Raw genomic sequence first — 26,063 nt, 5'->3', positions numbered from 1 at the left:
TGTACTGTAAAGACTCTTTTTGCTTTCTTTTTCCTTTAAGTTATGTTGAAGATGTCCCTGCTCCTTGCAGGGGGGTTGGACTAGACAACCTTTAAAGGTCCCTTCCAACCCAAACTATTTGATGTTAAAATATGCATTTTACATGGAGCAGAAAAAAATAAAATAAACTAAGCAGCAGTAGCAAGTAATATGTCCTAGCTGCAACAACTCCTTCAGTGCTGTAACACAGACTTCCCTCCTCTGAATGGTGCCATGGCCTCAAAGTCTCCAGATTACTCAGGTTTCACGGTACTACTAAGTGACAAATACTAAAAATATAGTAATTATTAGTTAACAAATAAATATTTGATACCTGTAATATAGCAGCATCTTGCAGGTCCAGGAAGATCTGTTTACCTTCAAGCTCTTGGTTTCACATGTTAATCTCAAATTCCAGCTAATAATGAATGCCATATCCCTTCTCAGTCTATGCAGAAAAACTCCTCCCACTCTTTCCCTTTCACCGCTTGGTACAACCAAGCAAACACACTTCAGATCTTGTCAAGAGCAGCAGACAAAGGGTCACTGAATGTGCTATGCTTGTAATTTCTTTTTCCCCTTTCTTCCAGTCTTACCTCTCCCCTTCCTAACATTTGACAGAAACCAGGGTGAAGAAGAGGATGAAAAAACACATTGATCTTCAGGCTGTTTTGGTGCTCTGAGGATATGAAATTTTATGGTGCTGGAAAGATAGCGCAAAGGTCACCCTCCCTTCCTCTCTCCCACCTCCACTTCTGTACCAAGAAATGCATTATAAATCTCTCCCTTATCCATAAATTAAGGACTCTTGTTTACCAGTAACCTCCTTTCCTCAGAGAGTTGTCAACTGCCTTGTTTTAACCTGGATATTTGCAAACTATGAGAGGGTTTAATCTTATTTTCCAAAGGTGTATGAATAAATTACCACAAACTGAGATGGAGCAGGCAGCAGGCAGAGATCTGTGAGTGGGAGGTGAATGCCACATGCTGTACTCTGATGTTAGTGCCCCAGGCTCCCACGGTTCATCTCTCAGGCTCCAATTCAGACAAATGCTGGGGTTTGTTATTATTATTATTTTATTTCCTGGTACTGTTTTGTAAATCACAGTAGCAACATGGTAACAGCAAGCTCAGCCCATTCAACAATGTGTAAATATTTTCCCGTGGGAAATGAGATAGAAAATTCATGTCCACAGATTTCAAAAGGTCACTTAAACATCAGTGTGTAAACACTGGCAATCTGCATCCCAGCTGCCTTCAGATATAATTCCTGTTTAGGCGCTCACCAGGCATGGAGACCGTGGTAAATGAGATGTGCAACTACGGATGACGAAAAGATGAGATGGAGAGCATGAGGGACGAAGACACCAAACAGCAGAGGCAAGAAAGAGCAGAGCTGCAACAAGAGTGGTTCTTCAGACACAGGGTTTGGTGGTCTGAAGTCATGCTAAAGGCACTTCCCAAAATACTCATCTGCATATACGACAGTTGTTTTGCTCCAGGACATTTTCCATCTTTTATCTAAATATTTTCTACGTCCTTTCTTGCCACACTAGATATGCAATCTGCTCTGGGAGAATAGGTGCTTAAAAGGGACTACAAACCTTCAAGAAACTCTACTCATGCACAGTCCCAGTGGGCATCTGCCTTGATTAATACAGAGATGACACAATTTTAGCCAGGCTTAAGATACTTGACCCCAGTTCAAGGCACCATCACCTCTGTAGCTCTCCCTTTACACTGCCCATCTTCCAGAGAAGGTTACCATGCATAGGAAGTGGTTTGTGGGGTGACCTTCATGCCATGGTCCGGATTAATGTTGTGTTAATTTTCTCTCTCTCTCCTTTCTCTCTCTCAACACACACGGTATATGAGCTTTCTCTTGCCACTTGCACGCTGAGGGAACTTGCATGCTGAGGGAACTTGCAAGCAATACTCAAGATGAGTACAACTGAGGGATTTTTATACCAGCCATGTTTATTTCCCCTCATTGCCTGACTGTCCTTCCCCACTCCTCAGCACAAGAGTTGTCTGTTTTATTTCTGATCTCCGTTTGGACTTTGCCCACTTCCAAGCCTTGTCTTTCACTTGAAGGTACTTAGAATATAGTCTGTCTTTGTCTTTCTGCCGGCAGGACAGAAGTGACCCTTGAGAACTCCTTTGCACTGAGTACCTCCAGCACTGTTGTAGAGATCTGATAGCATATATCCTTCCAAGATGACCTCTATGGAGAATTATCTTCCTACCCATCATCCTTCTTGGCAGTAAGAATTTGCATTCATGCATGAGCATGAGAGTCTCTCCAGTGTTCCCATGATCCTTGGCTACTTCAGTATCTTGGGAATGTAATGCTGGTAAGAAACTTGATGCATAAAAATGTACCGTTCTACCTTGCCAAGGCTGGGGAGAGATAGGAGACAGGGTAAGACCATTTCTGCTCGGGCTGGCACAGCATGCCCAGAGCAGGTAGGTCAGCCCTTCTAACTCAAAAATTTTTGCATAAATGACATTCTATTTTTTTTTAATTTGATTGGATTGGGGCTTTTATTTTGTTGTTGTTTACATTTCCTAGATTTTTAATAAGCATGAATGTTTTTGCTGGGGGAGAAAGGTGGTTTTTTTTTAGTTTGGTTGAGAACATTGAAATTTTTAATTTTATCTGGCTTGAGCCAGTTCAGTCTTAATGAAACTATGGTCTTTTTTTTTCCCAGGCATTGGGATGGCAGAAGCAGCTGTAAGGGTCCCATCTCAAAGAAAAGCAAAATGCTGATATAACAGAGAACATAAACCTTTGAGTATCTGGGCCATTTGAAAGTCTGTAAAGTCCATCTCAAAGTGGGAGATTTTGAAGCTTTTTGCCTTAACAAGTAGAAAACTAAGAAGTTGTGACAGGACTAGGGGTAATGGTCTCAAAACAGAGGGAGGAAGATTTAGATTAGATATTAGGAAAAAAGTTTTTACAATGAGGGTGGTAGAACACTGAAACAGGTTGCCCAGAGAGGCGGTGGATGCCCCATCCCTGGAAACATTCAAGGCCAGGTTGGATTAAGGTCTGAGCAACGTGATCTGGTTGGAGATGTCCCTGCTCCTTGCAGGGGGGTTGGACTAGATGACATTTGAAGGTCCCTTCCAACCCAAACCGTTCTATGATCCTATGATTCTAAGTTACCTGATCACTATCTGTAAGGATGTCTTTAGGGTGAACATTTCAGAAAATCCACTTTTGATTTAGAGGGTTTCTTTTCTAAGGAGTTCGTGCCACATGACCTGGCAGATCAACTTTATATGACATTAAATGTACAGCAGGGAGCTCTGAATGTCCACTGGGAAAAACAACTGAAGGTGTGTGGAAGTTACCAAAGATTAGAAACTTTGCATCTTATGTAGAATACACAAGGGTTAAACAGGTGGATATTGAAGTTGGATATGTGCGCGGGCTGGAGATCAGTTTCACATTTCTAACCACAAAGGCATCTATTCACTGGAAAAACCTGTGTAGGGAAAAGATGTTCAGCATTGCTCAGATTTTTTTCCATCTAAGCCACTCTTAAAAAATAAGTGTTGTCTCCCTCAGAAAATAGTGGCTCCATATAAAAACTCATGGATGACTTCAATGCTCCACACTATGTCCCAAAGTCCTTTGAATCTTTAAGATGTAGTAATTAATTAACTTTTCATTAGTAATGGATGCAATAATTGAGATCGAGTTCTTTCTCCAAAACCAAAGGATTTTGATATCAAACACTGTAATTTTCTTTAGAAAGCAATTACTTGCAGACATAATAATTCCTGAAATAACCTAGTGGTTGCAGGGACATCCCACCATGGCTACGCGTTACAGGTGTTAGTGTTCCTTCAAAGAGATCTCTCAGGTTTTTGTTTCTTAGGGCATCTGGCTGTGTGCTACTCTGTGTTGCTTTTTGTAGTACAGTAAAGAAGGAGAACTTGAGGAGTACCTCTTTGTCCCCGTTCTCCTGCTCTCCAGAGACACACTGTCCACCTGGGAGGAAAGTACTCCTGCTTTTAGCAAGCCTGACCTCAGTGTAACATGCATCATTCACTTACTGCCTCTCATCCTGTTATTATCTTGAGGTGGGTTATGAGTGCAGGCCCACATGTTGGTATTCCAAAGGCAGAGAGCTCAACAGTCTGATACCCTAATTAAGATCCTTCATTCTGGCTTGGGACAGCCCTGGGTTGCCAAATGACGAGCCAGGCACCTGGAATCTGGTTTATCCTGTTGACAAAAAGGGAATGTAGGGAGAGAGATTAAATTTAATTTGAATATTTGAGGATCATTTGATGCTAATCTAGCCTCCCTGATACCAAAATGAGATATTCACTTTGAATTTCAATGTCAGATGCTGTCTCAGCAAGGTTTTTCTGGCTGAGTTACCCCTTAGTGGCTCAACTCATTTAACTGCTCAGACTAAAGATAAAAATCCCTTTTCCCACTAGGAATATCTTTGTTCTGTCTCTTTAAATGCAATTGAGTTAAAAATTAAAGGCCTTTTTTGGCCTGCTTGGCCCAGTCTGGAATAAATTACAATAAGTACCATGTTGTGCAAAAACCCATTCTGCTATAACAGGGTCATGGCAGTGTACTGGCCCCAGTGACTGGTACGTCTTTAATTCCTACATTGGAGTTTTGAGTGCCTCTTCATGTTCTGGGTTCCATTTCCACTGTTTTCCTCTTTGTAAAAGTGAGTATAGTGGCTGAACAATGATAGAAAATCCAGGTACATGTTTCCTTCAGTATCCTAAAACACTCATGAGTTGCTGTAATTCTTTCCTAGATCAGGACGTCTGCAACTGTTCCCCAACCCTCTGGGGAAACTATTAATTTCCTAATTTTCATGGAGCTAGGGGATATGGAGACTATGTGAGCATTATCTTGATCTTTTCTTCCAACTTGTGTGTTTTCTCCTTTTCTTCCTGCAACTGCTCTGGTAGCTGTTCCATTTGCAGGGACAGTAATAACTCAGATGCCTTCCCACCTTATATTTCCTCTCTCAGATCTTGTCTTTAGCTATTATGACTTTTCCTATTCTGACAGGCAGCTTCCAGACAGATGCCTAGCATCAAACAAAAAAAAATCCTTTTTCTTTACTGTTTTTAGTATTTCCTCTCGCTAAATTTATTTATTCTTCAATAGTACCCCAGTCATGCCAGTGGTCGCAAGGTCATTCTTCTGAGAATTTGAGATTCGGACTTATTCCATGCTTCCATAAGTAATCAGTGATACTACATCCCATCCTATCGACTATGCCAATTTAATCATAGAATCACAGAATCATAGAATAGTTTGGATTGGAAGGGACCTTTAAAGGCCATGTAGTCCAACCCCCCTGCAAGAAGCAGGGACATCTCCAACCAGATCAGGTTGCTCAGAGCCCCGTCCATCCCGGCCTTGAATGTTTCCAGGGATGGGGCATCCACCACCTCTCTGGGCAACCTGGGCCAGTGTACTACTACCCTCATTATAAAAAATTTCTTCCTAATATCTAATCTAAATCTATCTCCCTCTATTTTGAAACCATCACAACAGGCCTTACTGAAGAGTATTTGTCATGAATGGGTGATTTAGATCATTGAAAGAACCACTGTCAAAGGTATTAGCAAAAGTGGGTTTGATATGTTGCTGTAAAAGTGTGACTTAATGACGTTCGATGGCAAGGTTCACTCTATTACTATATGGCACAATCATTTGAACATTAATTAAAAACTATCAAGGCACAAATCAAAGTTACCAAGACAAAATCAAGGTTACTATGTCACAAATCAAAGTTACCAAGACAAAATCAAAGTTACCAAAGCACAAATCAAAGTTACCACAGCATAAATCAAAGTTACTATACTACAAGGTTGTGTGTGATATTGGTCGCTTACCAAAGATCTGCTGTTGGCAAAAGGTCTCTTTGCCTGGAGGAGCAACCTGGAGAGGTGTCCTAGCTGAAGGGGAGATCACCGCCATGCAGCCGAACTGCCTAGCAGGGAGAGCTCAAAGAAGGTTCACTTAGGTTGTCATATTTATGAAATATGTAGTCAAATAACATGTGATGGGAAAGGTGTGCATGAGACTCCATGTACCCGCAACTTTCTGTGTTCCTTGATAGATGAGTCATGGAAAAGCCACTCACTATTAGTGTATTAATTCCATGACTGGTGTTCCAAGCTCATAAGCCTCGATGGTCACTGTGTCACTCTGTTCCTTTGTGAGTTTTCAGAGAACGGATTGAAGCTTTAGGAGTTCTTGACCTGAGTATGGCTCAGGCCTTTACCTCCTTTGGTCCCTGTACCAAACTAATGCTAGTTTGGTTAAGGGGTTGAGGGCATCTGTCACAGATGCCCATCTTGTCTGGTTGCCCCCTACTGACCCTCTATGAGTGGGAATCTCTCTTTACATCAGTCCAGATACAGGCATGAAAATATTTCCCGGTTGCAGCTGATCGGGGAAGCCAGGAAATATCTAGGAAATAAAGATTCCTCCACCTTTTGTTCCATGGGAAATTTGAACCAGCTCGGATACAGTCTGTGATGACATTGCAAACCTGCTTAAGAGCATTAGACAGTGTGCCAGCATTTATCCACTCAGCAATGACTCTTAATTCCCATTACATTCAAATCCCCATCTTTTGCTGCAGCTTGATTACAACAGTGATTAATTTTAAAGTCAACATATTTACCCAAAATATAACATCATTAAAAAGACTAAACATGAAACTGTGTATTTACAAATATCTTAACTTGATGTGATTAAAACAAACAGTCTCCTCTGTCCCTGTTTGGATATATGCAGATGAGCCCAGCTTCTTTTTCACCTTTATGTTTTCATGCCAATAGATGGCACTAGCATTTTCTCCATTTTTTTACTACAATGTTAGATTTCCATATGATACCTTCTGCCCTTGCTTGGATTTTCAAAGGGTTGAATTGCTCATTTCCAAGGGGATGTTTTATCCTTGGAACATATATAACATCATTCTAGTTTTGCTTTCAGCTAGTAAATTTCTGCATACTTCATAAAGCCTCAATGCTGTGAGACTGACTTTTTCCCTTTGTGACAACAAAATGAATTTGAAGTTTTCATTTCCATACTGATGGGAGAGTTCACCATGAAAAAGCCTGTAGGGTCTCAGCATAGGGTGCCTTAAAACTTCTATGGCTTTTACTCCATCGTGGGTATAAATATAGAAAGAAGTTTCTCCTTTTCAATTATGGTTTTATTTGAAGAATAATCAGTGGGTAGCATAAAAAGCAGAGATATTAAAAAGTGTGAATTAGATTCTCAGTTTATTTTACTCTACCAATAAACTTGGGAACTGGTTAAGATTCCCTTTTCATACCATGTATGCCAATTCAGCTTCTCTAATTAAACCCAGACTTTAGGAAAATGTATTTTAACATTGTAGTAGGTGCTCTTGTTTTTTACCAGTGTACAGTCTTTTTGAATTAAAGTAAAATTTAGCTGGGCAATGTCACCTCTAACAATTTTTTGTTTCATTTGCCTGTGCTTCGGAAAGGATGTTCTTGTGAATGGCTTGTTCAGTGTGAAAGAGGATCAATGGATTTGTATTTCACATGGTATCAAGAGTAAACAGGGTATAGATTCAATTCATTGCCTTGCCAGAGAATCTCTGTAGGAACAGTGTCAAAAAAACCTGAAAAGCTTGCTGCCTCAGTTCCCCCGCTGCTAACAAAAGTGATATTTCTCCAAATTATGAGGTTATGGTGAGAATAAAGAGAATTAAAGAAATGTCTGTCCCTGTTTCATATCTGCTATGTACAGAAGAAAATTCAGTGGGAAATTAGGTAAATCCACCAACCAGGATGGACATGGAGTCTAATTAAAAAAAAAACCAAGCAAATCTTATATACAGACATTGGCTATGCTCCCTCCACTCCCACCCAGTCTATGTTGATTTAGGAAACAGCCATAAGTTAAATCAATGACAGGCCAGTGATGGAAAAGTCTCGTGTTGTTCTGAGATAACATCAGGTCATAACTAATGAGTTATGACATGAACCCAAAGGAACAAGTGAGTCCTGGACCCTGTGACATTTATTCTCATCAGATCTTTGTATTACTGACAGATCTGCTTAAATACGGCTCGTAATTGTCAGCTGGCTCAGGGCAAAAGCATTTTGTATTTGCAGTTTTACGCCTTTAACAATCATGGCGTCTCCGTTTGCTAACACAGAACTAATTAACATGCCCGTTAAGGCACCTGGGCTTTGACATGGAAGCAAGCAGAAGGTGCAGAAATTAAACCACTACAATTAATTATGTTTGCCTCTCGGAGCAAGGCACTGGTGTCCTGGGATTTTCTGTCTGTCTTCGTTCCCTTTGTTCATCTCCCTCCCTAGTAATAACACAACACTTGTAGAAATTAATTTGGTGGAAATTGATTAAAGGTAGATGTTGTATGCCCACAAGAGTAATTTGCTATGATGTCCAGTGATGGGAAAGATGTGCACATATAGATGTGGAAAGGTGCACATTAATCTTCTCCTCTCAAGCTGAAAGTGTTAGGAATTAGATCAAGAAGGTGAGCTCAGCTAGAAAGCATGGAAACAGAGAGAAATAAAATGAAGATTACATGGATGGAAAGAGAGATCATCAGCAGCATCCAGTGAGACAGAGAATTCCATGAGGCTACGTGAGGTATTCCTGAGCCAGCTCAGTAACAAACCACTCATACTGTGTTGCAGGTTTGGATCTAACGGCTGTGTCTTGAAGTTTCTTGTAATTAGTAGGAGTTTTGACTTTAGCCTTCATTCCTCATCCAGTTTGTGCAGGTAATACTCTACTGTCCAGGGAATAAGTCAAACACCTGTACTTGAGATTCATCCTGTTATATACTGAGTAGGAACAGACATTTACTTTATTTTTTCCTTCTGATCTTATACTATTAGAAGATCATCTCTCTGACTGAATGGTTTCCCTGTTGAATATCCTGTCCTCAGCTAGGGAAGGAGAGCTCTGTCCTCCTCCATCCAGTGAAAATAGAAGTAGGAGATAAGGGAGTTCAGGATTACAGCTGAAACCAGGGATTACCCTTTGCAATTTGACATCACACCCCTGAGCTGTTGCAAATGGTTTTAGCCTGATAGCCAAGCATTATCAGCGGCTGTTACAGATGACTACTCAAGCTGTGTATAAGAAAAGAGGCAAGTAAGGAAAGCTGATTGTAAAAAAGCACAGAGGGTAAAAAATATGCAAAACCTTAACAACTGAAACTTCAGGCAGGGAGTAAGTAGAGCCTGTTCTGATAGCTGCAATCTCCATTGTCTAATAAAACTTCAGCATTTTTTCCATTGTTAAAGGAGTCTGAGATCTTAAATGAAAAAGAAAGTAAAACAAAAAGTAGAAAGAAGAAACTAGGAATGCTGCAGATCCATGAGGAATTTTAAAAAATTGTTTCATCTCTCTCTAGCATCATTATATCTCCCTATTCCTTTAATATTGATTCTTTTCATCATCCAGACAAACTAATCTCAAGTATTTTTAACATTTTTTTTTCAGAGTACCATCTGTTTGCATAATAATTTCCCCCAAGTCCTTATAAGGACTGTAATAATCTCCTCGTGTTAAATTTTATTATTTGATTTCCAACTTCCTCATCTCTGAAGCAATGGCATGGGGGAATATGTGTTTTAACAAATAGCAGCTCCCCACAATTGCTACTGAAAATAATCATAAAAAAAAGGATAACTTTCAACTATCTCATCAGGGCAAATATATTCACATAGGTATGTTTCTATCAGCCTGGGTTGGAGTCATAAGAATATAAGGGCAGAGGAATGGGTTCAGACCAAGCACAGTAACCTGTTTCCAACATCAGTCAAATCTGGATTTCTGGGAAAGAGTAAGAACAGAACAGGCAGAGATGATACATACTTGATTTCATTCCATCCTCCAACAATTTTAAGTTCCATATCTGAGCCCGTTGTAGCTTCTCTATTTAATGATCTGCAACATCACTGCAACATCACACTTTTCTGAGTGTTTATGCAGCCTCAAAGTATGGCTTGAACCCATCTACCATCTTGCAAGAAAAAAAAATCCTTTCGAGCAGCTCTTCAAATCTACAGCTGTACTGGTTTTGGCAGCAATGGACTACATTTTCTTCATAGTTACTTGCATTGTGGTATGTTTCGGATTTGTGCCGGAAACAATGTTGATAACACAGGGGTGTTTTAGTTATTGTTGAGCGGTGCTTACACAGCATCAAAGTCTTTTCTGCTTCTCACACCACCTTGCCAGGGAGTAGACTGGGGGTACACAAGAAGCTGGGAGGGGACACAACTGGGACAGCTGACCCCAACTGATATTCAACACCATGTGACATCATGCTCAGCAATAAAAATTGGGAGAAGGAGGAAGGGGAGATGTCTGAAGTGATGGTGTTTGTCTTCCCAAGTAATTGTTATGTGTGATGGAGCCCTGCTTTCCTGGAGATGGCTAAACATCTGTCTGCTGATGGGAAGTAGTGAATAAATTTCCTATTTTGCTTCACTTGCATGTGCAGCTTTTGCTTTACCTGTTAAATTGTCTTTATTTCAACTCAGCAGTTTTCACATTATTGCAGTTCTGATTCTCTTCTCCATTCCATTGAGGGGAAGTGAGTGAGCAGCTGTGTGGGGCTGAGCTGCTGGCTGGGACTAAACCACAACGACGACTTCTTTTAAGAGTTGTGTCATTTTGTTTATTTTAGACGGTGAACAGTAAACCCTCATCCAACAACTCTAAAGGCTTATGATCTTATATCAGTAAAAAGAGGGACACATATCACTTATGGAAAAGACTAGAAAGATGACATGTATGGAGCTGAAGAGTACAGTTAAAGATTGTCATATGTAATATTTAGAATGATTCAGGCACGCTATACCACACATATGTCATGTAATACCCTATCTGAACAAGGAGGACATTTGGAGCTGCTAAAATATTCAAGGTGGGTACTTAGCAGAGTAAGTCATAGAATGATAGAATGGTTTGGGTTGGAAGGGACCTTCAAAGCCCATCCAGTCCAACCCCCCTGCAAGGAGCAGGGACATCTCCAACCAGATCAGGTTGCTCAGAGCCCCGTCCAACCTGTCCTTGAATGTTTCCAGGGATGGGGCATCCACCACCTCTCTGAGCAACCTGGGACAGTGTTCTACCACCCTCAATGTAAAAAACGTTTTTCTGATGTCCAGTCTGAATCTACCTCCCTCTATTTTAAAACTATTGCCCCTCATCCCGTCACAACAGCCGCTGCTGAAGAGTTTCTCCCTATCTTCTTAGCAGCCCCCTTTAGGTAATGGAGACACTCTAAGGTCTCCCCAGAGACTTCTCTTCTCCAGGCTGAACAGCTCCAGCAAAATCTATATAGGACATTATTTCAGCTTTTGCCACTCTCATACATGAAATGAAGAATATGTGCCCTGTACACTATCTTGCTGGACACCAAACTCCCCATAATATGACTGTTTCCACACTTCACTAGTAGTACCTTTGATGTTTAGTTTCCAATATTGGATAAAAGATTATATGAAGGCTTTGCCTTTCAGATTCCTTTTGCTATATATTAGAAATTTGCCTGCTCGGCAGAAGAGCAGGACAAGGACTTTGTTCTTTTATTCTAACTGCGAGACAATGTCAATAGATAAGCATGTGTTAAAACTTCAAGATCATATTATTTAGACTTAATTCAATTAAACTTTTTTTTGTGCTTTTGTTGGCAGTTTTCTATTAAGGTCATTCAGTCGAACTCATACTTAAAAAGAAATAGCTATATAGAGTCTTGCTACCTAATATATAGGAGTGCTTCAATTGCCAAAGTCCAAGGTGACTCAAAGGAAATAACCGCTCAGGTAGGTAGGAGGACATGCCAGGAAACAACCGATCTCTGCCAAGTCATTACTGCCAATCCTAAACAAAGATTCTTTGGTCAGTTGATTGTTTTATCTATATCTTCTCTTCATAGGTGCTCTGGCCAGCTGCAGAAAGGAGTGAAACTACACAGAGTTCAGGAAATCTCAGCAGTGTAGCCAGGTCCCAACAGCACTGAGCATTTCCCCAGAGACAAAATTTATCCTGACTTTTAAGAACAGCAAATATATTTTTGAATCAATGCAAAAACCCTCAGAAAACACTGTGGGAGGAAGATTCCTTTACATGTCCCAGTAACACAGAATCATAGAATAGTTTGGATTGGAAGGGACCTTTAAAGCCCATCTAGTCCAACTCCCCTACAAGAAGCAGGGACATCTCCAACCAGATCAGGTTGCTCAGAGCCCCGTCCAACCTGGCTTTGAATGTTTCCAGGGATGGGGCATCCACCGCCTCTGTGGGCAACCTGTTCCAGTGTTCCACCACCCTCAGCATAAAAGATTTCTGTTTTATACCTAGTCTAAATCTACCTCCTTCTATTTTAAAATCATTACCCCTTGTCCTATCGCTACAGGCCCTGCTAAAAAGTTTGTCCCCACCTTTTTTATAAGCCTCCTTTAAGTACTGAAAAGCTTGTACAACATCCAATAGTACCTTCCTCAGTGCCTACCTTCACGTCAGATCTGAGCAAGGCTAACGAGCTTTGTATTTTGGATGTGATCTACCACCTGGAAGACACCACCTGGTAAGAGAAACAAGCAAGATGAGGGCATCAGGTGTGCCTGAGTCCTAACAGATTTTGAAATAAACTGCAGTCACCTTAGTCTCCAGCCTCAGGTTTCTGGACAGAAGAAAATAAACAGGTAGAAGCTGTGCAGCTCTGTTCAAGAACGAAGCTTGCTAACAGAGAATGCTCACATCTTGTAACAGCTGTGCAGGCACTCATCTCCATCTGAACCTACATAGGCATTGTGGAAGATGATACTGCCATAGACAAACATTCCAGACTTACTGGCATAATTTCTACCACACTAAAAAACACAAGAATTTTCATGTCATTATTGTATCTAGTGAAGGCCATGGCACACAGGTGAACTTTTACATTTATATGGTGACATAGAGGAGCATCTGTACATTATCACAGATAGTGGGTCCATGCATTGGGGCATAGAAAATCACCGAGGCAAGGAATACATTGACTACATCAGGGAAAAGGTTTCAATACAACATCAGCAAAAACAGGAATCCTTGGCTGCTAGCCCAGGTATATTAACACTGTTGCCAAGTGCTGACCTGTCTGTAACAAAAAGATCTCTGAGTCTGCCACCAAGTGCAGTTAATTGGATGAAAAGACCTTCATCGATTTCAGCGGATCTGCATCAGGACTTTCAATGTGAAGCAGGGGCCACTTCTGAAGTGACCTGTGAGGACCAAAGCAATATCACACTCAGTCTTTGCTTTAATTTGCTTCAGGTCTGAAACTGGAGCAAGCAATAAGTATCTTCAAATATTAGTGAAAGTCTTCACTTCAGCAAATTTGGAATGTTTCTGCCAATAAACATTTGCAGTGGCTTGATTGATGTATCTGGAGAAGTACTTCCTGTTTACCTGTGCATTTTTCTATTCCTGAACAGACTATCTGTAGTAATGTGAAAATGGTGGTGTCTAGCAGCATGTCAAACTTTACAGATTTCAAAGCCCAAGCAGTGAGATATTTCAGCATCTCCAAGTCCTACTTTCTTAGTCTTCAATATGCTTTTTTTTTTTTTTTTTTTTTTTTTTTTTTTTTTTTCTTGAAAAGAAGACATTTTGCAATCTAAATGGAAAGCAGAAACAGTATTACCTAACCAGTGGCCAAACGTGGATAGGCTGAACTACGACAATTATCCATCACCATATTGCTGAAAACATTAGCTCCTGGAGCTTCCATAGGTCTTCTATAGATTGTGGACACCGTCAGCCTCATTTGTGTGTGTGTACATGGTGTAGATATTGAATGTTATGAGAAATAAGTATTTTTAAATTTCTGTGTTTTGTGATCAAGGTCTATATTGGATCTGCTTGCCAGTTTAGCAATGCCCCTACTCACAAATGCTAAAAGAATAATTGTTACAGTAGAAGGGCATTATGTTTTACATTTCCAAGTGCATCTGTGATATGGAGTTAAACACAGATTGAAGTATAAAACACAATTCCTCTGGAACCAGGGATAGATGGCTATACCTGACCTGACTCTGAAGTGTGGTTAAAACCAGCTAAGAACAAGAAGAAACACAGTTCCCTGATGTTAATTTCAGGGGTAAAAAGTGAATCACATAGTATAAGAGAAGAATATTCTCTTATTAGCAGAAGTTATTCAAGGATTTGATGGAGATATGCAACAGGGATGTGAACTGCAAGAAAAGTGATAGATCCAGGGCACCACAGTTTAAAATCCCATTGTGAGCTTCTTGAAATGCTGGTTTTTTTCTTATATGCGCTGAGCATTTTTGAAAGCTAAGGATGAAAAAAGCACTCACTACTATTATTAAAGATTCCTCAATAATTGATTCACTATGCTAATCCTTGTCCAAAAACAACATACGTTCTTCTTTCAGTCTCTGCTGTTCAAATCTAGTCACAGAAATGTGAAAAATGGACTGCTTACAACTGTTCTCGACAGAAAAAAAAACCAAACCTGAGCTTCTTTTTCTGTTTTTTTTTCTTTTGTTTGTTTGTCAATTTGTTCTTAGTGTGTGTTTTCAATTATTTTATCATCTTCTTTGATAAGTTCCGGTTTATGCTCAATGGGATTTTCTTCTGGCATTTGACTAGATGGCCCTGCCTTTGTGTGACTGGCATTCAGAAAGTAAAAGCCAATCTTTTCATTTCTGAATTTCAAAGAATAGAAATGACCTGGATGCAGGAAGCTGGTATTTTTGCACCTCCATGTATTGGTAAAGTCCTTATTTGTGTGGTGGTGCCACCTTTGGGTGGTACAACACTGGAACAGGTTGCCCACAGAGGTGGTGGATGCCCCATCCCTGGAAACATTCAAAGCCAGGTTGGATGAGACTCTGAGCAACCTGATCTGGTTGAAGATGTCCCTGCTCCTTGCAGGAGGGTTGGACTAGATGACCTTTAATGGTCCCTTCCAGCCCTAATGATTCCATGTGTGGTGGATCTTGCCTTACTTTCATACCCATTGACCACACTATGACCATTGGACCTCCAATGATAACATTGCTGTAAAATTCAATCATACAGAAACTTAGTGAGTGCACCCAGCTCTTCTCCACGGGGAAAATAAAACCAGAAAATGTAATTACTCTCAAACAAATATGAGTTTTGCCATGAGTTTGGACCTGTGATCTTCATATTCCTGGATTAGAATGATTAGCTTAGAGAAGGACATAGTATGTATTCTTGTAGAGAAACACAGAAAGCAACTTCTTTTCAATGTGGTGTCCTACCTTCAATTTTGCTACATGAGGAAGATTGTGACTTACCGAAGGTTACACATGCCAGAGACCTAGAGGGAAAACCTCCATCCCAGAGTGGTGATCTAAGCACTAGATCACACTTCATATCTGCAGCAGCTCTTGTGGACCCCCAACAGAAGCCACTGCTTTGCAGAAATGCAAGTGCCAGCCACCAGCAGACCAGCCACATCTTCATCATTTTGTATTCATTGGCCTCTGCTGCATTTTTTTCCAGCGTATCCCATCTCATCTCATCTCTAATTTATGAAAGGAAAATAGTCTGGTGTGTCACTCAGGGAAGGTTGTTGACCTCTGTGTCAAATCATGCTGCTTTGCACATGCTGTACACGCCGGGAGCATTTGAATGGCAGTTAGCTGAAGGAAGCATATTACTGTTCACAGTGAGGGATGTACATCTAATACAGAAATGGAATCCAAAGACAAGGCTGAGGCTTCCTACTCCTGTCTTTGGTTTCCAAATCTTTGATAAGGAAAATAAAAAATCTGAAAGTTTTAGTTTAATATTCACCAAATAAAAGCAAGATGAGGTCTTGTTGCTTGATTGGTAAAGAAAGGAATCAGTGACAGAACAGACAAAATCACTCAGGTGAGACTCCCTTGGATTGCACTTTCAAGGCAAGTATATGAATTTTTGCACTATTACCATGTTTAAAGCCAGTACAGTAGAACTCGCTTCTTATAATTACTCTGTAATAACACAAGAGCAAAACTCCATTTGTCAGTTGTTTCCATTGTTAGTTGAAATATTTCCAACATCTCTCTCTTCCCTCAGTTTCTTCAAGTGATCATGTGAATTTTTGATTGCAACTTGGAGACCATTCTGTAAGACCAGAAGCCATAAAGCAAACCTTATCAGCCTTGGTAGTTACACTACAAACATTATTATATTTTTTGTGCTTTCAAGGGCAGACAGACTAGAATGGTTTGACTGGGAAGAAGAGAAGTGAGAGAAAGAGACATATAGAAAGCTGGGTAGGACTTAACTGGTTATAGAATCATTTAGGTTGGAAAAGACCCTTAAGATCACAGAGTCCATTTATTGCACCTGGTAAAGATTCCCAGACTGTAGGAAACTGCTCGTCATGAAAATGCAAAATACTCGCTCTGTTTAATCTGAGGGGAGAGAAGAAAAAAAAAAAAACCAAACTGTCAAGGAGTTGACAGAGTCGACAGAAAAAGTGTTTAAGCAGATAATCACATAACACACAACCAGTTTAAAACAAGGACCATGATTTTCATATTAACTCAACTGTCATGTGAGGAAGAGGGATATGCTGATGGGGAAAGATGTTAGTTGAAGAAGGGAAGGGGAGATAGTGTTAGTCCTATTGCTATAGAAAGGAAGGGATATAGCAACTCTTTTTCTTGACATATGGTGTTGCACGTACTTAAGGCACACCCCACAGTCATAACAGTCAAAGACTGGATTTCTGAGAAAAGATATAGCAAAAATTATTTGTCATCTCATGTGCACATTCACTTTCCAACATGAACATAGTTGCTTTAGGAAAGACAGGATTTTGAAGATAGCTGTCTGAAAGGCCACTTTCTCAGGCAAATGGGAAAGGGTCTCAAGCAGCTGTTCTAGGATGGTAAGGCAGACGAAAGGATTATTACCCAAATTTCAATTGAGAATTAATCTCTGAATTTCACTGCTGCCACACTTTCTTGAGATAGGAAAATCATTCAAAGTGCACCACTTTGCAGAGGGGCAGCCACAAAACTTGTCCACTATGCAAGTCTCTTTGGAGTTGTTGCTGAGACCTCTTCTCCTAGGGAGTATAAATAGGACTATCACTTCCATATATGCAGATTGAGACATAAGAGTTACAAATCTCCACTCTTCACACCCAATTCCTTTCAGCCTGCCAGAATCTGATTGTAATTTTATGGCTGACTGAAATATCTGCAAGGATTTTGGTACCTTTCTCTTAACTGAGTCAGAATGACAGCTGTCAAGGAATTATTAAATTACAATGTGACCATTTACTTGCTCCTGTTCTGGAATATTAAAAGAAAACAAAGATGAAAGGAGATGATGAATAAAAGGAGAAGAAATAAAAGACCTCAGTCATAGGAAAGAAAGCAAAACCTCCCCTCATAATAAAATCCAGGTAGAGTTGGTTTTTTGTTGTTTTGGACTGAATTTTTGTTTTACGACAGAGAGGCCATGGCTATTGAGATTACATTTAGGTAGAATGGACCAATCTGGACTATAAAATAATGTCTTCATCTCAAAGAGGCTGCATATCATTACATAAATCAAGGAGAGTTTGGCATCTAATTTCCACATGAGTTTCTTAAATCTTTTCCTAGCAGGTGATGAGTTCAGCTGCTGTACCAGTATGATATTTTTTGTCCACAGAGCACCAGGATATGAAGTCTCACAGTGGAGGAAACCATCAGTCTTGGTGGCATCTGAAACTCTCAGATACTCCCATAAGCATCTGATTTTATTCTTATAAGCTACCAACATCGCTTCCAACTAAGAAAGGGGGGTTGTGGATGTCCTCTTCGTAGGGAGGACAAATTCTTTCCTCAGTCCACAGATGGATTGGATTAGGTTACCCTCCCTGGCTGGGTTCTTCTAGGCAGCTTCACATTCAGTTCTTGGTTTCAATAGAATTCACATGGTAAATCCAGAGCTATGTTGTATTTCTTCTCTGTCAGAAAGACGCACTAGATATTACAGCAGGCCTGCTTTTTCATTTCCTTCAGAGAAATCGTAGAGGACTATTTTGGGCAGCCTAAGTGGAGGAGACAGCTTCATAAACTCGTTCATGATTGACTTGGCACTGAACGAGCTTGTCAGGAGACACAATTTACTGTAATCAATACTTCCTGGTAGACTGCAGAGCTTGTCTCAAAACGATTGAAACTCCTCTAGTATTGGCCATTTAGTGGTCCGGATGAAATAAGCAGAGTCTTTTGATGCTTTTATGTATTCTCTGAGTAAAACCACACACCAAGTGAGCATGCTGACCTCTGTTTTTTTTCCTGGTAGTGTTTCAAATAGGGCATCACCTCCTTTCAGGTTGCCCTAGGCAGAAGCATCCGTGCCGGGATTTCACTGGTCTAGGCTCTTGGTATTGCATTCTGTGTGGTGAGAAAAGGCAATAGCAAAACTGGAGACTCTCCGTATCTGTTTCGCTGACTGATTAGCTCAAGACGTAATCTGCCTCTTTTTTTCCCCTAAAATGTAGTCTTTTGCACTGGTTTACACTCATAGTATACTGCCAGTTTCCACAGCCTTTTAGGATATCTCTCTATGCAAATCTCAGCTCAGAGAGGTCAACATTAATTGGTTTATTCTTCAATTGTTTTTTTTTCCTTCTGTTGTGTCTCCAGACTCAATACTCATCTTGTTTTTCAGATCCTCCATATTCCAAGAAAAGCCCATGGAAGATGCATATCAAATTGCTCCAATTCACCCTCTACTTTTTCATTTCTCTCAGATGCTGTTACAAACAGATCATCACTTTCAAAAAAGAAGATTAATTTTAAGGACAGGATTGGAAGTCCACCCGAACATATCTTTTGAATGTATCAAACAGCTGCCAAGCCCCTCATAGGATCGCAAGGTGCGTCAATTCCTTATTATGTCCTGGCCATGCTAATGGACGTGATCAGGTATATCTTTACATCTTGATCTTCACAGATCCTTTTAGGTTATCTGCCGAAGGGCTATCAAGCTATCCCTGAGTGACGTTTGGTTGCATCCAGACTTTGAAAGTGTGACACAGAACCTGCTTATCATTACTGACAACATCAACCTGGGTAAGTCATGGCACTTGACTAGTCTGTCTGGTGTCTGGTTCTGTCCTGTAAAAAATGCCTCGAGTAGACAGACTGAGTCTTTACTTCTCACTTCTGCAGGCAACAGATTTGGAGGCGGGGCCGGGGAGGACTGGAGCAGGCAACTTTTTTCATCCTGTTCTTCTGATTTAATTCAGTGATGGACCACTCGGTGGTTAAGGAGTTTGCTGGATGGCCACACTCAGAGAGTGATGGTCAACAGCTCAATGTCCAAGTGGAGACCGGTGACAAGTGGCATTCCTCAGGGGTCGGTATTGGACCGGCCATGTTTAACATCTTTGTTGGCGACATGGACAGTGGGATAGAGTGCACCCTCAGCATGTTCGTGGACGACACCAAGCTGTGTGGTGTGGTCGACACACTGCAGGGGAGGGATGCCATCCAGAGGGACCTTGACAGGCTGGAGAGGTGGGCCTGTGCCAACCTCATAAATTTCAACCAGGCCAAGTGCAAGGTCCTGCACGTGGGTGGGGGCAATCTCAAGCACAAATACAGGCTGGGCGGAGAATGGATTGAGACCAGCCCTGCGGAGAAGAATGACTTGGGAGTGCTGGGGGACAAGAAACTCAATATGAGCCATCAGCATGTGCTTGCAGCCCAGAAAGCAAATCGTATCCTGGATTACATCAAAAGGAGCATGGCCAGCAGGTCGAGAGAGGTGATTCTGCACCTCTACTCCACTTTCATGAGACCCCACCTGGAGTACTGTGTCCAGTTCTGGAGCCCCCAACATAAGAAGGACATGGACCTGTTGGAACAAGTCCAGAGGAGGGCCACGCAGATGATCAGAGGGCTGGAGCTCCTCTCCTATGAGGACGTGTTGAGAGAGTTGGGGCTGTTCAATCTGGAGAAGAGGAGGCTCTGGGGAGGCTCAGGGGAAGCCTTCCAGTACCTACAGGAGGCCCACAGGAAAGAGGGGGAGGAACTCTTTAGCAGGGCCTGTTGTAACCGGACAAGGGGTAATGATTTTAAAATGGAGGGAGGTAAATTCAGATTTGATATAAGGAAAACATTATTTACACTGAGGGTGGTAGAATACAGTCTCGGGTTGCCCGGAGAGGTGGTGGATGCCCCATCCCTGGAAACATTCAAGGCCAGGTTGGACGGGGCTGTGAGCAACCTGATCTGGTTGGAGATGTCCCTGCTCCTTGCAGGGGGGTTGGACTAGATGGCCTGTAAAGGTCCCTTTCAACCCAAACTATTCTATAATTCTATGATTCCATGAATTCTCATCGTTACTTGACATCATGTGGAGGATAAGGGCAGAAAGACACACTGACCAAAATCAGTGTAACCAACCCATCCTTTTAGAACTCTTTTAAGACTCATGAAGAAATGGAGTCCTGGAAATCAGTAGGCATCAAATTTTTCTCCAGGGACCTCTCAGTCTTGACCAAGGAATTGTTTGGACATTGTCCATACAGAACATACTCCACAGGTTTTTGATCTGTGAAAGTACATCATCCAAAAGGCTGTGCAATTTCTCAGCCACTGTCAGTCAGTTGACTTCATATTAGAACTCACTGCATGTTCCTAATAAACAAAATGTTCTTGTTATGAATTAACAATATTGGGCCCAATCTATGTCAAGAAAAAAATCAAGAGTGTGAAAAATCCAAAGCATCTGGCATGTTTCAGCAGGATACTGGGCTGCCCAGGATCTGTGTCTCTCTTTTTCATTTTGGCAGGTTTTTTTTTTTTTCTTTTTTTTTGTTTTTAATTAGAAAAGTATAAATCACTGGTAGAACATAGTGTGCCACTGTTCAGTCAATTAAAGAGGTCTTGTTCTGAGAGAGTTGAAACAAGTGAAATAGGTTTGCTCAAACCTAGAAATTTTAAATCACTGAGTTGTAATGAGCCAAACAGTAAATTTCATACAGCTTTGTGTCTAACTGCAAATAAAAAAAAGAGTAACTTGTACCTCTTGCATGCTCTTAAAATCTGAGGTGGTAGTAGGGATTTTCAGAGATCTTTTTTCCTCCCAAGTAAATTTTTACCATTTTAATAGGTTTTGAGAATCAATAAAGCCACTGGAATGATCTATTTGTATGGACTCATCCTTCCCCTACCCTTGGCTAGTCACAAACTCCTAAACATTGGTGACAAACTCCCATTGCTTTTTGTTGTGGGTCTGAACATCTGTATTTCTTCTATTCACAGGCTGTCTAGTGCTCACAAGGTTTATGGGCAGTGTTTTACCCAAGAGTCATGACTTAGGGATAACTGCTTTCATCTGACAGCCTGGATCATATAGGCTCAGTTACTCCTCCAGCAAATCCACAATGCAGTGAAATACTGTGTTGGTTTTGTTTGCGGGGGGCACAGTGGCAGCTTCTGCAAGAAGCTGCTAGAAGTTTCCTCTTTGTCTGGTGGACTTGGCCAGGCCTAGGGCGCACCTCTTGCTGGTCAGGGTCAAACCAACAGATTATGGAATGATCAGTGATACTGCATCTGTGATAACATATTTAAGAAGCAGAAAAATAAAAAAAAAAGTTAGTAAGAAGTGAAGAAGGAGAAGCAGGGGCAGAGAGGGGGAGGCACGAGCCTTGTGGGCCTTGCAGGCCTCACCCTCTGGCCTCCTGCCGGGTGGCATCTGGGCCTGACTCGACCCAGCCTGGCTGCAAGAAGTGGAGAGGAGATGAGATGTGAAGAGAACCTGAGAGGCGTCTGCCTGAGCCGGTTGTGAAGAATTTCTTCTAAGAGGAACGGCTGCAGACACCAAGGTCAGTGAAGAAGGAGGGTGAGGAGTAATGCTGCTCCTGGCTGAGATTCCTCTGCAGCCCGTGGTGCAGCCCATGGTGGAGCAGGCTGTCCCCCTGCAGCCCATGGAGGCCCACGGAGGGGCAGAGATCCACCTGCAGCCCATGGAGGACCCCACGCCAGAGCAGGTGGATGCCTGAAGGAGGCTGTGGCCCGTGGAGGGCCTGCTCTGGGGCAACTGTTCTGGAGGGACTGCACCCCGTGGAAAAATGACCCACAGTGGAGCAGTTTCACGAAGGACTGTGGCCCATGGGAGGGACCCCACACTGGAGCAGGGGAGGAATGTGAGGAGTTCTTCCCCCAGGGAGGAAGAAGTGGCATAAAGCAACGTGTGAACTGACTATAACCCCCATTCCCTCCTCCCTGGCTCTGCCGCTTGAGGTGGGGGAAGGAGGTAGAGATAATTGAAGTTAAGCCAGGGAAGAGGGAGGGGTGTTTTTGTTTTCTTCCTCATTGTCCTGCTTTGATTTTATTAATAATAAGATATAAATAGATTTCCCCAAGTAAAGTCTGTTTTGCCTGTAATGGTAACTTCAATGACCTCTCTTTGTCCTTACCTCAAACTTGGAGCCTTTTTTGTTATATTATCTCTTCCCCACTCCCTCAGAGTGTGGGACGAGTGAGAGAGAGACTGTGTAGCTTAGTCCTGAGTGGGACTAAACTACGACAAATAAAAATTTAATCAAACGCTTTCAAACAAAGAGACATAATCCCTGACTTGGAAATTACAGAGAGGGCAGTTTGCTGGAGGCTGGGAGAGTACAGTGTTGAGGCATCAGCTTTTTTGCTCTGCTCTGAGCATCTGCTATTGCTCACTGCAGGGGACAACACTCTGGAGTAGACCGAGCTTTTGGTCTTCCCTAGAGCATCTGTTCTTATGTTAATCTGTAACATCACTCTGAGATACAGCAAGTATTTTCATGTTGAAATGTGATTATTTCGTAAGTACTGCCTTCTGCTTCCAATGAAGTCAAAATTGTCACCTGTTCTTGCAAGCATTTCCAGTAACCCAGAGTCAAATATTCAGTCTCTGAATTTGAGATTGATAAACACAACTTTCCTGGAGGTGCCAGTGTGTACAAAACAAACAAACAAAAACCAAAGAAACAGACCAAAAAAAAAAAAAGTGGGAAGTTCTTAGTAGCTCTTTGCCAAATTTTGTTTCAATTAACTGCTGGAAAAGTTGCCTCGGGTTCATAAATCAATCTACACAAAGAGTAAAGAAAACATTTCAGTTCCCAAACTACACCAAGGAGTAGCCAGAAATGTGGTCCCTTCAAGCCAGCTAGAGTCTTCTTAGAAGCACATTAAAGCTCAATATTTCTTGTTCTCAAGAAGAAGAGTTGAGATCAGACCAGGTTTACTCACATTGTGTGAAAAGGTTGTTCAGAAAGAAGGGTCATCTGGAACAGCAAACTGACACATGAGTTTCAGGAAGCAGCTGGAGTAGTGGATGCTACTAGGGAATTGCACTTTCCTTCAATAGATAGAGCTTCATAGATCTCTGCTCCACGCTCAGTAAGTGGCCAAGTGGTTCTCCATAGCTCTGCTCTAGGAAAAAATGTTGCAAATTTTTGGCTGTTTTGCACCTTGTGGGATATTACTCCTGGGATATGGTCTTTGACTGTGATTAATCCCACATGCAGCCTTTTCTACCTGCCCTCTTCACTCAGTCCCTTGAAGATTCCTTACTTACTCTGTGCAGAAGGAGACAATTGTTGTTTCCATGTGTCCCATCTCTTGATCCATCCACTGTTTTTGACACCTACTTGCCTGGATGGACCACGCTGTATTTGGATATGAGGAGCTCTTGGTAGATCAGTTAGTCTAGCAAAACAACCAAGGGATTCACCTGCCAATATCCAGTTTTCTTTGTTTCTCATCTCATCGATATCCTCCAACAATGCTCTGATATCAGATTTCATTATTATTTTTTGTTACGTCTAACCAGTTCTTTCCTTCCTTCCCTATCCGCCCTTGTTCAGAACCAGATATGTCCAAAAATCTGAGAGTAATGCAACGTAGTCTCACAAATCCTACATCCACTACATGGGAATGTAATTTAAATTATTTTTGTAATCCATGAATATATTACTGTGGCTGATAGAGTCCGGATGGTGTCAAGAGGATTGCTGGTGACTGTTATGTCTTTATCTGCTAATTATAATATGTCTTAATTTTTGTTGCAGCACAAAACCTTGCACAGTCTGGCACATCTGGAAAATATATCTAGATTTTGGTGAATGAGTATTTCTTACCTTTTTCTATTCATTTATTATATTACTTATATTTTCTGGAGATCTCTAGCCCTTCAGCTCAAGTTATGACTTTTTACTTGGTGTGTTTTACAGGTATTTCATTCAATTATGGCATGTTGGCCCCAAAGACATCCATTACACACTCAGAACATAGGTAGAGGAACAGCTAGGGAAGGAATGAAATGTTTCCATTTCTGAGCTTGGTTTTAAAGTTGTCATTTCTGAGTATAACAAAGTTCCTGGTCATGGCATTGTTTCACCATATTGAAAAGATACTGTGTGTGTTTGCTGGAGATTTTCCCATTCATCGCATTTACTGTTTTTCTTGACCTGCTTTGTACCTGCTTCCAAAGAGATAAATGAGTCTAAAGGGCTATATTTAAAAAGGAAGAAAAAAAAAAAAGAAGGGGAAGGGTAATCATCACTGACTTCCAAGCAATCTTGAGATTCCTTCACATGACAGTAGGACAGGAATAACAACTTCAGCAACAGAAACCAGCAGAATACAGAACAGAAGAAAGAACTTTTTTTTTCCCTTGTCTGAAATTGCCAATGAATCAGTTAAAAATCTTTGAAAGATAACATTTTAAAAACTTTTTGGAACTATCACTAGAAAAGCATCATTTTCTAAGAAAACGGATTACATTTTCTGTTTGATATTACCTAAATATACAGAGTACGATGCAACCAAAATGCATCTGTTGGAGGAGACAGACAGAGAGGGAAAAAGCCACCAGTTCTTGTGTTCTCTACCATAGAAGCAGCAATGTACATAGGTTGAATATCATCAAAGAGGGAAGGATGGAGGACAAGGAACCTCCACTAGTCTCTCTGGTAAATCTACATTCCTCGGTCTAGGAAAAATAATAGGATTACAGAATAACCATTGCAAAATATAAATGTCTTTTTTTTTTCTCTTTTCTTTTTTTTTTTAATTAGAAAAAAAAAAAGAGAGAGAAATAAAACATAAAGCTAGCTGCTCTGTTCAAGATCCGCTTCAAACACTGGAAATTGTTACCTGTTCCAGTGACTGTCTCTAATTATCTCTCCCAGCCTAAGCCTAGATCTCTTCTAAATGCACACCTGGGCTCAAGGTTGAATTTGTCCTGCACTTTTCTCATTCAGTGCAGTACAACAGACAGCAAACAAATGCCATGTGCTAATAACCAGCCATCACGCAGCAGGGTCCAGCTGCCCAGCAGTCCACATCCAGAGGATTAGGTTCCTCTTTTAGTATCATGCTTTATCCTACTGCTGGCAATCTCCTGATGTGCGCAATTCAGCCAGCTAATTACCTTGTCCATGCACAAAGCATGCATGAAAAATTCAATCACCAGCAGAGCCACATGTTCACTGGATATTCTTCACCTTTAAATACCACTTTCAAACATTTCTTGGTGTGTCTGTCCTCTACACGATCCCACAGATGTCTCACATAGGGTTTTGTTAGTTTTTGAGGGACTGTGCACATCATGCCTATTAGACCATTATCTTCTGCTCATCAGTCACACTCTCTAGTCCCTCATTGCTACAGTTGCAGTGCTACTGTAATTAGACGTCACATTTTTCAGACCTTCATAGCAGTGTTTTAGTTTACCAACTGAAGAGTTCATTCATGCCAAAATGTTTTCTTTCATTATCAATTTCTTTTTTTTTCTTATTTTTAATTTGCCCAGTGAACCAAAATATCAATTATTTGCACAGCTCTAATTTAGAGAAAAAATTAAGGAATACATTTGTAACACTGTGTTATTAACTATTTAATCTGCTTAACTAATGCTGTGATGGATTCTCTATCTGTGCAACTCTCAAATCAAGAAGAACTCTTTTTTTTCCATGTTATAGTGGATT

Source organism: Chlamydotis macqueenii, chromosome 2 (assembly GCF_036417535.1).
Source record: "Chlamydotis macqueenii isolate bChlMac1 chromosome 2, bChlMac1.mat, whole genome shotgun sequence".
NCBI classification, from domain to species: Eukaryota; Metazoa; Chordata; class Aves; order Otidiformes; family Otididae; genus Chlamydotis; species Chlamydotis macqueenii.
The sequence above is the reverse complement of the archived record's forward strand: the minus strand, read 5'-3'. Positions refer to the sequence as shown.